Source organism: Ascaphus truei, unplaced genomic scaffold (genome assembly GCF_040206685.1).
Source record: "Ascaphus truei isolate aAscTru1 unplaced genomic scaffold, aAscTru1.hap1 HAP1_SCAFFOLD_2299, whole genome shotgun sequence".
Taxonomy (NCBI): Eukaryota; Metazoa; Chordata; class Amphibia; order Anura; family Ascaphidae; genus Ascaphus; species Ascaphus truei.
In genome coordinates this window covers 28,959-41,893 of record NW_027455217.1, presented here as the reverse complement: position 1 = coordinate 41,893, position 12,935 = coordinate 28,959, and the positions used below count along the sequence as shown (strand labels likewise).

The 12,935-nt window shown below is 52.1% G+C and overlaps 1 long non-coding RNA gene across 4 annotated transcripts in view; it reads left to right on the top strand.

The window, feature by feature from the left end:
- The first annotated feature begins 18 nt into the window (after positions 1 to 18).
- LOC142477764 (uncharacterized) overlaps positions 19 to 12,935 on the top strand; it is a 30,141-nt gene continuing 17,224 nt past the window's right edge. The window contains exons 1-2 of one of the 4 annotated variants that reach the window (XR_012792678.1): positions 19 to 758; positions 4,753 to 6,560. This is a non-coding gene — a long non-coding RNA (uncharacterized LOC142477764). Of the gene's footprint in view, positions 759 to 4,752; positions 6,561 to 12,935 lie in introns of those variants that run through there. The other 3 variants (XR_012792680.1, XR_012792681.1, XR_012792679.1) reach the window with 3 other exon arrangements.

Here is a 12,935-nt window from a genome sequence, read left to right as displayed (position 1 = left end):
AAAGCCCCGGTGGCGCAGATAGCCGTAGACCGCTCCGCCTATAGCCGCTAGCTCTTATCTTCTTTATTGGTGCCCAGCGGCCATTTTGTAGGATCGGCCGCGTGTGTTAGGAGGTACTGGGAGCTCGGTGGTCCCGCAATGTCACTGCCTTTTTCGACACTCACTTTTATTCTGCTCCCGTGGTGTTTGCCTCCTCGTCCCCAGACCCAACCCAAGGGTGGTCCGGCAGGGGGGCACGAATAGCCCGCGATCGCAAGTGTAGCCAGGTCCCCTGTCAGGGCTCAGAGCCCCTTCGGGTACTCACAGGGCAGTCAGCCCCCAGGGTGCACAGGGACAGAGTCACAGGACCCAAAGGAGCCAATAGGGCGGCAGCATGTCCCTGCAGGGAGATTGATACATTTCGCGGGCTGGCAGTTGGTGACAGTTGGTGACCGGAGCAGCTAAGGGAAGGAGGACTAGGCCAGCATCCCCCCAGGCCCCAGATAGCCCTGAGTCACCAGTAGCTGAGTGCTATAGGGACAGGCCCTAGGTTAGGGACCCTGCCCCATTAGCTGTTTGATAGTTGGGGACACAGCGGACGCTGCGTTTCCTGCGGAGAGACTTGGGTTCAAGTCTCCGCCATTAAAGAGAGCTGGACTATCTTCAGGGTGGGATCGCCCCTGACGGATCACCACGCGGGTGGATCCTGGATGTCATGTGGGAGCTCGTCTGATCCTTTGTGAAGCCATTGCAGGCCCGAGCACTGGAGCGCTCGGCAGGTAACCAGTAACAACAAGTGCACCAACAGAGTACTCACACGGGACTAGTGGCTGCGCAGTCACACACACATCCATATCATTTAAAGGGACATTGTGTGGGGTCACTGGACACGGGGTGGGATCACCCGGTGGGAGGAGGCCCGAGCAAATAATTATTTATTATTTTGTCCGAATTTGGGCTGGTATTACTCAGTCAAATGTATATCTTAGGGAGCTTCAGACAAACCCGACTATCCCTGTCAGGCTCCAAACCGCGCCCCTGCACTCTTTCTTAAATCTGTCTCAGCGTCTCCCCTCCTGAAACCCCTCTCCTGGCTTCCTGTCACATCCCGCATCTCACACTCAATTCCCCTCCTCACTTTTAAAGCTTTACACTCCTCTGCCCCTCCTCACATCTCAGCCCTATTTTCTTCCTATGCACCATCCTGACTCTTGCGTTGTACCCCCTTTGTATGTAAAGCCCTCTCCCGCCTTAACCCTTTCTCACTGACTGCCCCACACTCTGGGATGACCTTTAAGAGCCACCTTAAGGCGCACCGGCTTAAAGAAGCATATGAGTAGCCCCGTGGCTAATACTATACACACGATACATGAAGCTCGGCCCCCTGCAGACGCACTTACCAGAACGCCCTCCTACTGTCTCTGTACATTCTTCCTAACAATTAGATTGTAAGCTCTTCGGAGCAGGGACTCTTCCGAAATGTAACTTTTTGTCTGAAGCACTTATTCCCATGATCTGTTATTTGTATGTAGCCCCCTGTAAGCAGAACGGGCTACTTATCCTTCTATAGGGTGACCAGGTGTCCCGGTTTAGCTGGGACAGTCCCGTTTTTTTAACCCCTGTCCCGTTTTTTTAACCTCTGTCCCGGTTTTTTAGTCTCTGCCCGGCTGCCCTGCATGCTGTAAAATGTTCCGGTTTTTGTGGTTGTTCCGCTTTTGACCATCAGAGCAGGGGGGGCAGCAGAGAGCAGACAAAGCATGGAGGAGAGCAGGGGCCGGGACTAAACTGCGGAGCCTAGCAGTGAGACCCGGAAGTGTCAGTGAGAACTTCCGGTGTCTGCTGCCAGGGCTCAATATGGCTTCCCCCACCCATGCAGGTATGGTCCAGAATGGGGGACACAAACACACTCACACAATGGGGGGGGGGGGCGGGGGGAGAGAGAGGCACAGCATGGGGAGAGGCAGAGAGAGAGAGAGACAGAGAGAGTGGCACAAGCACAGCATGGAGAGAGACAGAGAGAGGCACAGGCACAGGATGGGGAGAGACAGTGTGGGGAGAGAAGCACAGCATCGGGAGAGGGACACAGCATGGGAAGAGGGGCACAGAGTGGGGGGGGGGAGAGAGAGACACAAAGAATGGGGGGAGAGAGACAGAGAACAGAGAATGGAGGAGAGACAGAGAAAGGAGGGGAGAGAGAGAGACAGAGAATAGGGAGAGAGAGACAAAGAATGGGGGAGAGAGAGACAGACAGAGAATGGAGGGGAGAGAGAGACAAGAATAGGGGGTGGAGGGAGAGAGACAGAATGGGGGGGGAGAGCATGGAGGGTAGAAAGAGAGAATGGGGGAGGAGAGAGAGAGAATGGGGGGACAGAGAGCCGAGAATGGGGGGGGAGAGAGAGACGAGAATGGGGGGGGGAGAGAGAGCTGAGAATGGGGGGGAGAGGGGGTGAAGAGAGAGAATGGGGGGGAGAGAAAATGGGGGAGAGAGAATGGGGGGAAGAGAGAGAGAATGGGGGGGGGAGAGAGAATGGGGGGAGAGAGAATGGGAGAGAGAGATGGAATGGGGGGAAGGGAGGGGGGACAGAATGGGAAGAGAGCATGGGGGGAGGAGAGAGAGAGAGAATGGGGGAGGAGAGAGAGAATGGGGGGTTTCACAGAATTGGAGAAGACACAGAGAATGGGGGAGAGAGACAGAATGGAGGGGAGAGAGAGAGACAGAGAATGGGGGAGGGGAGAGAGACAGAGAATGGGGGGAGAGAGAGAGACAGAGAATGGGGGGGAGAGAGAGAGAGACAGACAGAGAATGGGGGGGGAGAGAGAGAGAGACAGACAGAGAATGGGGGGAGAGAGAGAGAGACAGACAGAGAATGGGGGGAGGAGAGAGACAGAGAATGGGGGGGAGAGAGACAGAAAATGGAGGAGAGACAGAGAATGGGGGAGAGGAGAGGGAGGGAGAGAATGGGGGAGAGGAGAGGGAGGGAGAGAATGGGGGAGAGGGAGAGAAAGCGAGAGAATGGGGGGGAGACACAGAGAATGGGGGAAGACACAGAGAATGGAGGGGAGAGATAGACAGACAGAGAATGGGAGGGGAGAGAGAGACAGAGAATGGGGGGGGGGGAAAGGCACAGAGAATGGGGTAGAGAGAGAGACACAGAGAATGGGGGGGAGAGAGACAGAATGGGGGGGAGAGAGAGAGAATGAGAGGGAGAGAGGGAGGGAGAGGGGAGGAGAGAGAAAGGAGAGGGGGGAGAGAGCGAGAGAATGTGGGGGGAAGAGAGAGGGGAAGAGAGAGGAGAAGAGAGAGAGAGGGGAGGAGAGAGGGGTGAGAGAGGGGAGGAGAGAGAATGGGGGGAGAGAGAGAGAATGGGGGGAGAGAGAGAGAATGAGGGGAGGGAGAGAGAATGGGGGGAGAGAGAGAGAGAATGAGGGGGGGAAAGGCACAGAGAATGGGGTAGAGAGAGAGACACAGAGAATGGGGGGGAGAGAGAGAGACAGAAAATGGAGGAGAGACACAGAATGAGAGGGAGAGAGGGAGGGGAGAGGAGTGGAGAGAGAAAGGAGAGGGGGGAGAGAGCGAGAGAATGTGGGGGGAAGAGAGAGAGAGGGGAGGAGAGAGGGGTGAGAGAGAGGGGAGGAGAGAGAATGGGGGGAGAGAGAGAGAATGAGGGGAGGGAGAGAGAATGGGGGGAGAGAGAGCGAATGAGGGGCGGGAGAGAGAGAGAGAGAATGGGGGTAGAGAGAGAGTGGGGGGAGGGGGGCGAGAGACAGGGAAGTGTGGAATGAGAATGTAGGGGTGGGGAGAACGAGAATAGAGGAATATGGGGGGAGGGAGAGAGAAAGGGGTGTGTGTGAGAGAAGGGGGGACAGAGCGGGGTAGAGACAAAGGAGAAAGGGCGCAGTTGGTGATATCATTTGTTTTATAAAATTTTTTTATAATGTGTCCCGGTTTTTACTTTTGTAAATCTGGTCACCCTATCCTTCTACTACTGGAGTAAGCCCTGGTAAGGGCAGGCGCCAGTAGTGACCATGGGTTTTTCCCCCTCACCAAGCCCCGCCTCTGTGATAGAGGCAGGCCCCTGGCTCTGTGCAGGCCTAGACAGAGAGGAGGTCCTGCTGACATCATAGGGGGCGGGGCTGTGTCTATTTAGTGGGCTGTCCTGTGGGTGTGTGGGAGAGAGGTCTGAGTGCAGCTCGGGAAGAATACTATTTAATAAGAATAGATATGACACGGCCTTCTCCTGCCGGCTCCTCTTAGTTTTATTTCCCCTTCTGTTATCCATATTCTGTATGTCCGGCTACAGGAAGGGTCAGGAGACAGGGAGGACAGAGGCAGGAGAAACCCACCTGGCTCCGGCCTTGCTTGTCCCTACTAATACAAACATACAACCCTTCACTCAATAACATAGCCCTAATCCCATGTGACAAGGAGGGGTAGGACAGGCACTGCTATCCTTCCTCTGCCATATAGGATGGGATCCCCCCCCCATGCTGTGACTCCTGTATGGGATGATACACTGGGCGAGATGCTGCAGGAGAGGAGGAAGCAATCAGAGGTCTCTCCCCCTCCCCCTGGGTATCACTGCAGCTTTCTGCCTGTCTGGGAGTCACAGCTCGCAACTATCGTCTGTGCAAGTCTGTATAGTAAAGATGGAGAGATGACCACGTGTCTGGATAATAGTTATTTTGCCCATTACTGCACTGTATGTGTTTGGTGGGGTGGGGGGAGCTGTATTGATGTAAATGTAGGCCATGTTTTTGTTTTTTTAAATACAGGATTGGTACAGCAGGCCAGCGGGGACCCACGGGGACAACCCAAGGACCCCCAGACTCCCACAGGGACCACCTGAGGACCCACGAAGGACACCTGCGGGGAAGAACTGGTGGCCCCAGAGCTGTGGGGGCCCCAGCCACCCGAGGGCCCCCCAGACACCCGTGGGAACCACCCGAGGGCCCCTAGACACCTGTGGGAACCACCCGAGGGCCCCTAGACACCTGTGGGAACCACCTGAAAGCTCCCAGACAACCGCGTGGATGCCATTGGTGCCCACGGACACCCGCGGGGACCACCTGGAGGCCCACGGAGCCTAGCGGGGACAACCCGAAGTCCCCCAGACACCGGTGGGCACCCCCCAGAGTGAACTGTGGAACCTGCGGACACCCATCTGGACCACCGGGGACCCCTGCTGGACTGCGGTATTAATCCTGTGTGTAAAAAAAATAATGGTTTTATGAATATTGTAATGGTTTATTAGGGACCTAGGAGTGGATAGTGAGGCTGTTATGTGTATTTTTGTTTATTGTGGGTAGTGGGGGTGGGTGAATGGGGTATTGGCCCCAAGGAAGTGTGTTTAGGCCTACCGGGTGGGGGGGTAGCGGGAGGGATTAACCCCTTCATTACCTTAGCGGTATTATCTGCTAAGGTAAAGAAGAGGTTAAGTCATCCCGCAACCCCCTGGCAAGGCCTAAATACCCACCCAGGGCCAAATACCACCTTCACCCACCCCCGCTACCCGCAATAAGCCTGGCACGGGTATATAACCCCTTCATTGCCTTGGCGGTAATGAAGTTGCCTGTAAATGCATTTTTTATGCATGGGATTCATGCCGGGGGTCTCTGGTGCTGATATTAATGGATATCAGCTCTGGGACACATGCATTTTATTTTCATCGCAGCTTCACCCCACCTTCTTGCCAACTTTTGTGGTGGGACAATTTGGAGAAGAAACAGCAATTTTAAAGTGGCGATCAGCCGCAATAAGCTGATCAGGGCTTATAGAATTGAGCGTGTTTGAAAAACTGGCGATCAGTGCCGAAAAGTGGCTTATCACCGCGCGTCTGCCGATTTGTAATTTTTATTTATTTATTTATTTTTTGGCAAAAAAACCTGTAATTTTTGCTCTTATCGCCAGCTTCTCTGGGCTTACTGAATCGCTGTAGGCTTTTTTGGCGATAAGCTGGTGATAAGTGTCTTATCGCTGCTTACTGCATGAGGGCAAAATTGAAGCGTTTCATTCCGTTAGGAACTTTATCTTTACTTTGATAAAGTTCCTAACGGAATGAAACGCGTCAGAGAAGGTGAATCTCTGTGATGTCCAGCACCAAGATTTGAATAAATATTGATTTTAATTCATCTATGGCTGAGTTCCTTCGTTTGCAGTGACCGCCGAAGTTTTCTTCAATTTTGCTGATTCTACCCTCACGGCTGGGGCGCGCTAAGGATCCCCTGCACTACGGAGCAGACGCCACGATACCCCCTCCCCTTGCAGTCACGGGGTTAGCCGGCATTCGTGATGCGTCCTGTGTAATCTTCCCGGACTCACCAGGCTGGCGACGGCGATGACGTCATTCGGAGGCGCCGCACACGTGGAGTAATGCCGGGAGTTCAACGGAGCAAGCAGTGAAGACACCAGGCGGGTTAAGGGCAGCAGGCATCGGTTGGCTTATACGTGAGTACAGGAGAGGAGTTTCTAAACAAAGCTTCTCATCCTGTCTCCTTACGAACCCCTGCACAACGGCCCCCCCCCCTAAGGTTTATAAGTCTGCATAATTGTTGCTTCAATTATATATTCAACGCTTCATATATTGATTGCAGTGGGATCACTTTCTTTCTTTTTTCCACCAAGTTTCAAAGTATACCAAGGTGCAGCATTTGACCCATATCTACATATACACTTTTTAGAGCACCGAACATCATGGGGTTTACTCCCCTTATTCTATATACTGCATGAGGGCCTTAGGGAGTATTTGTTCCTATAAAGCAGGGGTGGGGAACGTCCGGCCCGCGAAAATCATTTGGTCCGGCCCCCGGGAAGCAAGCCTGCAAGAATGGTTTAAACAAAAAAAACTCCCCCTCTCCTGATTGGCTGCCCGTGCTGTCACTCTGCCAAGATTTGTTTTTTGGCCCACCTATTCATACATGGAGCAAGTGTAGGGTGCAAGCCGGGCCTCCCCTTCCCTCAGCACTGCCCCCCTCCCTTCTCTCCTCCAGTAATGCCGGGCCTCCCCTTCCCTCAGCACTGCCCCCCTCCCTTCTCTCCTCCAGTAATGCCGGGCCTCCCCTTCCCTCAGCACTGCCCCCCTCCCTTCTCTCCTCCAGTATTGCCGGGCCTCCTCTTCCCTCAGCACCGCCCCCCTCCCTTCTCTCCTCCAGTAATGCCGGGCCTCCCCTTCCCTCAGCACTGCCCCCCTCCCTTATCTCCTCCAGTAATGCCGGGCCTCCCCTTCCCTCAGCACCGCCCCCCTCCCTTCTCTCCTCCAGTAATGCCGGGCCTCCCCTTCCCTCAGCACCGCCCCCCTCCCTTCTCTCCTCCAGTAATGCCGGGCCTCCCCTTCCCTCAGCACTGCCCCCCTCCCTTCTCTCCTCCAGTAATGCCGGGCCTCCCCTTCCCTCAGCACCGCCCCCCTCCCTTATCTCCTCCAGTAATGCCGGGCCTCCCCTTCCCTCAGCACCGCCCCCCTCCCTTCTCTCCTCCAGTAATGCCGGGCCTCCCCTTCCCTCAGCACTGCACCTCTCCCTTCTCTCCTCCAGTAATGCCGGGCCTCCCCTTCCCTCAGCACTGCCCCCCTCCCTTCTCTCCTCCAGTAATGCCGGGCCTCCCCTTCCCTCAGCACTGCCCCCCTCCCTTCTCTCCTCCAGTAATGCCGGGCCTCCCCTTCCCTCAGCACTGCCCCCCTCCCTTCTCTCCTCCAGTAATGCCGGGCCTCCCCTTCCCTCAGCACTGCCCCCCTCCCTTCTCTCCTCCAGTAATGCCGGGCTCCTTAGGCTCCGCCCCTGTGTCCCTCCCTTTAGGCTCCGCCCCTGCCAGTCTCATCTGCACTGGCTACCTATGCAGCTCCAGCAGCCCATCCACGGGCCCCAGGTAACCCACATGCCCCCTTATAGCCCCTCCCAGACACCTTACCCACCCCAAGGGGGGAAAGGCCTTATTTTTGAGTGTGTTTGCAGAGGTGGGCTTATTGTGTGTGTGTCACTGTGTGTCACTGTGTGTGTGTCACTGCGTGTGTGTGTGTGTGTCACTGTCTGTGTGTGTGTGTCTCACTGTCTCTGTGTGTCTCACTGTCTCTGTGTGTGTGTGTGTGTGTGTCACTGTCACTGTGTGTGTTACTGTGTGTGTGTGTCACTATCTGTGTGTGGCAGCAGCCGCCTGAGGTGATGAAGGACCTGAGTATCACCAGAGCGGCTCAGGTAAGCAGCGCTCCGGGGGGGACAGGGTATAAGAGGAGTGGGGCTTGGGGGATGGGGGGGAGGGGGTATAAGAGGCTTGGGGGATAGAAGAACGAGTCTGCGGAGGGAGAAACACCTCACTACCGTCTCTCCTCCTCCCCACACCGGGCAGCAGCTGCGGAGGAGAGCACCTGCTCCGCAGTGCCGCAGTGTAAGAGGAGAGGGAGCTATGCAGGGCCCTGACAGGGGAAGGGCAGGAGGGCCATGGGACACCACAAGGCCTGATGCCTAATCCCAGCATCATTGGTCTCCTTGACTTCAATACATGTTGTATGATTAACTTTTGCAGACACCACCCCCCCCAATGATCTGTGCCCCATAAAATGACTCAGTGTGATCTAAGCTGTCAGACCGTCCCTCATGCATCTCAAATTGCCACTTCTTGCAGCTGATTGTCATTCTTGTTTAGAGAGTGTCTGAAAGTGAGTGAGAGAGTGTGTATGAGTGAGAGGGTCTGAGAGTGTGTGATTTCCCACCCCCCCTGCTCCGATTTGTGTGTGTGAGAGAATACAGACACCAACCCACAATCAGTCATACAGTAGTCACCCACCACCCAAGTGTCAGTCAGTCACCCAAGTGTCAATCAGTCAGTCACCCAAGTGTCAGTCAGTCAGTCAGTCACACAAGTGTCAGTCAGTCACCCAAGTGTCAGTCAGTCACCCAAGTGTCAGTCAATCAGTCACACAAGTGTCAGTCAGTCAGTCAGTCACACAAGTGTCAGTCAGTCAGTCACCCAAGTGTCAGTCAGTCAGTCAGTCACACAAGTGTCAGTCAGTCACCCAAGTGGCAGTCAGTCACCCAAGTGTCAGTCAGTCAGTCACACAAGTGTCAGTCAGTCAGTCAGTCACCCAAGTGTCAGTCAGTCAGTCACACAAGTGTCAGTCAGTCACACAAGTGCCAGTCAATCAGTCACCCAAGTGTCAGTCAGTCAGTCACACAAGTGTCAGTCAGTCAGTCACACAAGTGTCAGTCAGTCAGTCACTCGTGTCAGTCAGTCAGTCACCCAAGTGTCAGTCAGTCAGTCACCCAAGTGTCAGTCAGTCTGTCAGTCAGTCACACAAGTGCCAGTCAGTCACACAAGTGTCAGTCAGTCAGTCAGTCACACAAGTGTCAGTCAGTCAGTCATCCAAACCTGGAAAACCAGTTGCGAGTTGCAACATCATCAATACCAGCTAACATCACACGCCTCACCAAAGAGAAGCAGTTCCAGTTAATTGAATGTTTGACCAAATATAGCAGGCTAATTTTTAAGTTGATCATTTTGTATGGCCCGCGAATGATGTTATAAATATCCAAATGGCCCTTGGCAGAAAAAAGGTTCCCCACCCCTGCTATAAAGTACACCAAGTTTGGCATAGGATTTGGATGTCAGGGTATCAATGTGCAACCCAAATGTTAAATGGGAGTTGAACTATATGCCCAGATATTTCAAACCAGTAACAGGGGCTAGGATGGTATTAGAGTTGTTTTTTATCTGAAGCTCTGTCATTGGAAGCGTTAGCAATTTAGCTCTGGTCCCAAATACCATTGTTACAGTCTTGTCAGTGTTTAAAATCAGTTTGTTTTAGGAAATCCAGTTTCAAGTCTCAAAAAATCAGATTGAAGTATGTGTTCAAGGTCAGAGAGGCGAGGGCTGCGTGCATATAGGATAAGATCTAAGGCCTCTCACAATAACCCGTTAGGAATATTAATTCCTCATCTATCCGACATAAGTATAAAATATAGTCTACCAAGACCCCTAATACAGAGTTACCCACCTTATACGGGATCAGCTGCCAGACGAGTACAGTAAATGTATCTTATTTCTTTTGCCACTGGAGGGCAGCGTGGAGTTACACGGAGTGGCGCCCGTAAGGACGACGTGCCAGTTAGGCGGAAGGAGAAGCGCACACACTTTTATGTGAAACGGATATATTTGGGGAGGGATTTAGTAGTTTGAGTAAGAAAATTAACCATTTAAATATGCACAGATTTAATCCCACTTTTGGAAATTAGGGATGTTGCCTAAAAGTTTGAGAATGCATAGAGTGCCACCCATGGGCTTTAATGAAGCAGCATTTGTGGGCTAAAGGGAACAGCATTCTGTATAAAGGTATTTTGGACTCGATATAAATAATTGATGCCAAAAACTAATATTACACTGGCGACACACTTTATTCGAGCTCGGCTAGTCCCACGAATTCGGGTATACCCGGGTGTATTGAGGTTTGTGACTGTTTTCTGCCCGAGTGCATTGAGGTATTTTCTAGGCAGGGATTGAAGCATTTTATTCCCGCTGGCTGCAATACTGCACAGTATATATATACACTGGCGACACACTTTATTCGAGCTTGTCTAGTACCACGAATTCGGGTATACCCGGGTGTATTGAGGTTTGTGACTGTTTTCTGCCCGAGTGCATTGAGGTATTTTCCAAGCAGGGATTGAAGCATTTTATTCCCGCTAGCTGCAATACTGCACAGTATATATATATATACTGCATTACAATTCATGAATTTATGCCATCTGGTAGACACGCGAAGCATTGCATCCTATTAAATCCTAATCATTATCATTTAACAGATCAGCCGCCCGTCAGCCAGGCATGAACCCAGGCTGGGAAGGCAAACGCAACGGGGCTTGTCAGAGGTGAGGAGTGGCACATTCCAGGTATCTGCCAGGTACATACTGGGTATTTGCTCGAATAAAGTGTGTCGGTGCAGTATATACTGCATTACAATTCATGAATTTATGCCATCTGGTAGACACGCGAAGCATTGCAGCCTATTAAATCCTAATCATTATCATTTAACAGATCAGCCGCCCGTCAGCCAGGCATGAACCCAGGCTGGGAAGGCAAACGCAACGGAGCTTGTCAGAGGTGAGGAGCGGCGTATTCCAGGTATCTGCCAGGTACATACTGGGTATTTCCTCGAATAAAGTGTGTCGGTGCAGTAAGTAAATTGAGAATGGAAAAATCTTCAACACAAACGTACAGAATGTGATATTCTGAGAGATCTGACAGATGTTATCAAATCCCACAATGAATATATAAAAAATGTCTGTATAGAACGAGTCAAACAAGAATATGCCAATAAAACGTTTAATTGGGAGATACAGGGGCCACAATTCAGGTCATTTAGCTGAAAGAAGAGAAGCCGGTCAGCCAGTAGAGCAGGTCAGCCGGTCAGCCAGAAGAGCAGGTCAGCCGTTCAGCCAGTAGAGCAGGTCAGCCGGTAGAGCAGGTCAGCCGGTCAGCTCTGAGATCAGCATTACTTATATCCCCTAAACGTTGTCCCCTGCATGTAATGCTCCAACACAGCCTACACTGCATATACTGTACCTGAGATACTTAACCCTTTCTTTTCGCTCGACTCTAATCTGAATGATTTGCTAATTGGTTTGTAATTAGAGAGATATTTGTAGCAGAATCCCATGTATGTTCTTTTTACCTTTTTAGATACCGTTTTGTGTAATAAAAGATATGAGATCAGAGGGGCTTCCTGTTTGCACTCGTGTTTTGGCAGAAGTGTATATGTGACCCTATAAATCTCCCTCACACCCGGGCTTGGCAGCGTGACACTAGTGCAGCGTCCTGGGGAAGAATCACTGAGCTGTTAGCAATAGATACAACGGACAGAAAAGACACTACACATAGGTTTGATTAAAGAGAGTATTTTATTTAAATAATTAATCTCTTTGCTGGGAGGGGCCTGCAGCACATTGCGGAGCGATATAGTAACACGCAGAGCAATGCACTGCAGGCCCCTCCGGCAGCGAAGGGGTGAAGACCAATGCAGGGTGTATAAAGATCTCACTGATAATTCATGCACAAAGGGCAGTTTGTTGCTGTGATCCAGAGGAAGGCGAAACATAACCCCTGCTGTGCAATGGGGGAAAAAAATTCCTTCCTGACCCCATTAAATGGCGATCGGATGGTCCCTGGATCACTGCGCAGTGAGATCAGATGGAGCAGCACAGATCAGCGTTGTTATACACAGGGGCACACTCAGTATATAGAGATGCGGGTGATGGGGCCCTTGTGCCCCTGTGTATAACTCACCTGCTCCCCCATCCCCCTGCATATCTATCCCATTCGCCCCTTTTCCTCCCGCATACCTCGCAGGGCCGGCCGTCCATTAGGCGGTCGCCTAGCGCGCAGAGGTCCTAGGGGCGCATTAATAATCATTATTATTTTTTCCTCTTATTATTTCTAATTTATTTATCTTTTTTTTTAAATTATTCTTTTTTTTATCCAGTATTTTGGCGCCCTTTTATTTTTATTTTGTGTCGCGCTGGGGTGCGGTCGCACCCCCTGCAGCCCCGATAGCTACGCCACTGTTTATTTTATTATTTTATTTATCTTATTATTTTTTATACAACTGGGGCACAAATTTTAAGTTTTGCCTCGGGCGCATGAAACCCGTGCTCCGGCCCTGCTCCTTGTTCTCTCTCTCCCTCTCACGCCCAATATCCCTATCTCCCTCTACTACCTGCCCCTCCCGCAGCCTTCCTGATCTTATCTGCCTCTCCTGCGGTCAAACCAACTTCTCAGGGCCCCTAGAATACCCCTGTATCTACGCCCTGGCTCCTCTGCTACCTGCTCCTGGCTTCTTCTCCGCCTAAAAAAGGTGAAGCAGCAGATCTGTCCGCACCTCTCGTATTCTCCTACCTGCTCCCGGGGTCTTCTCCGCCTAAAAAAGGTGAAGCAGCAGATCCGGCCACACCTGTCGTATGCTCCTTGGTCATCGTAC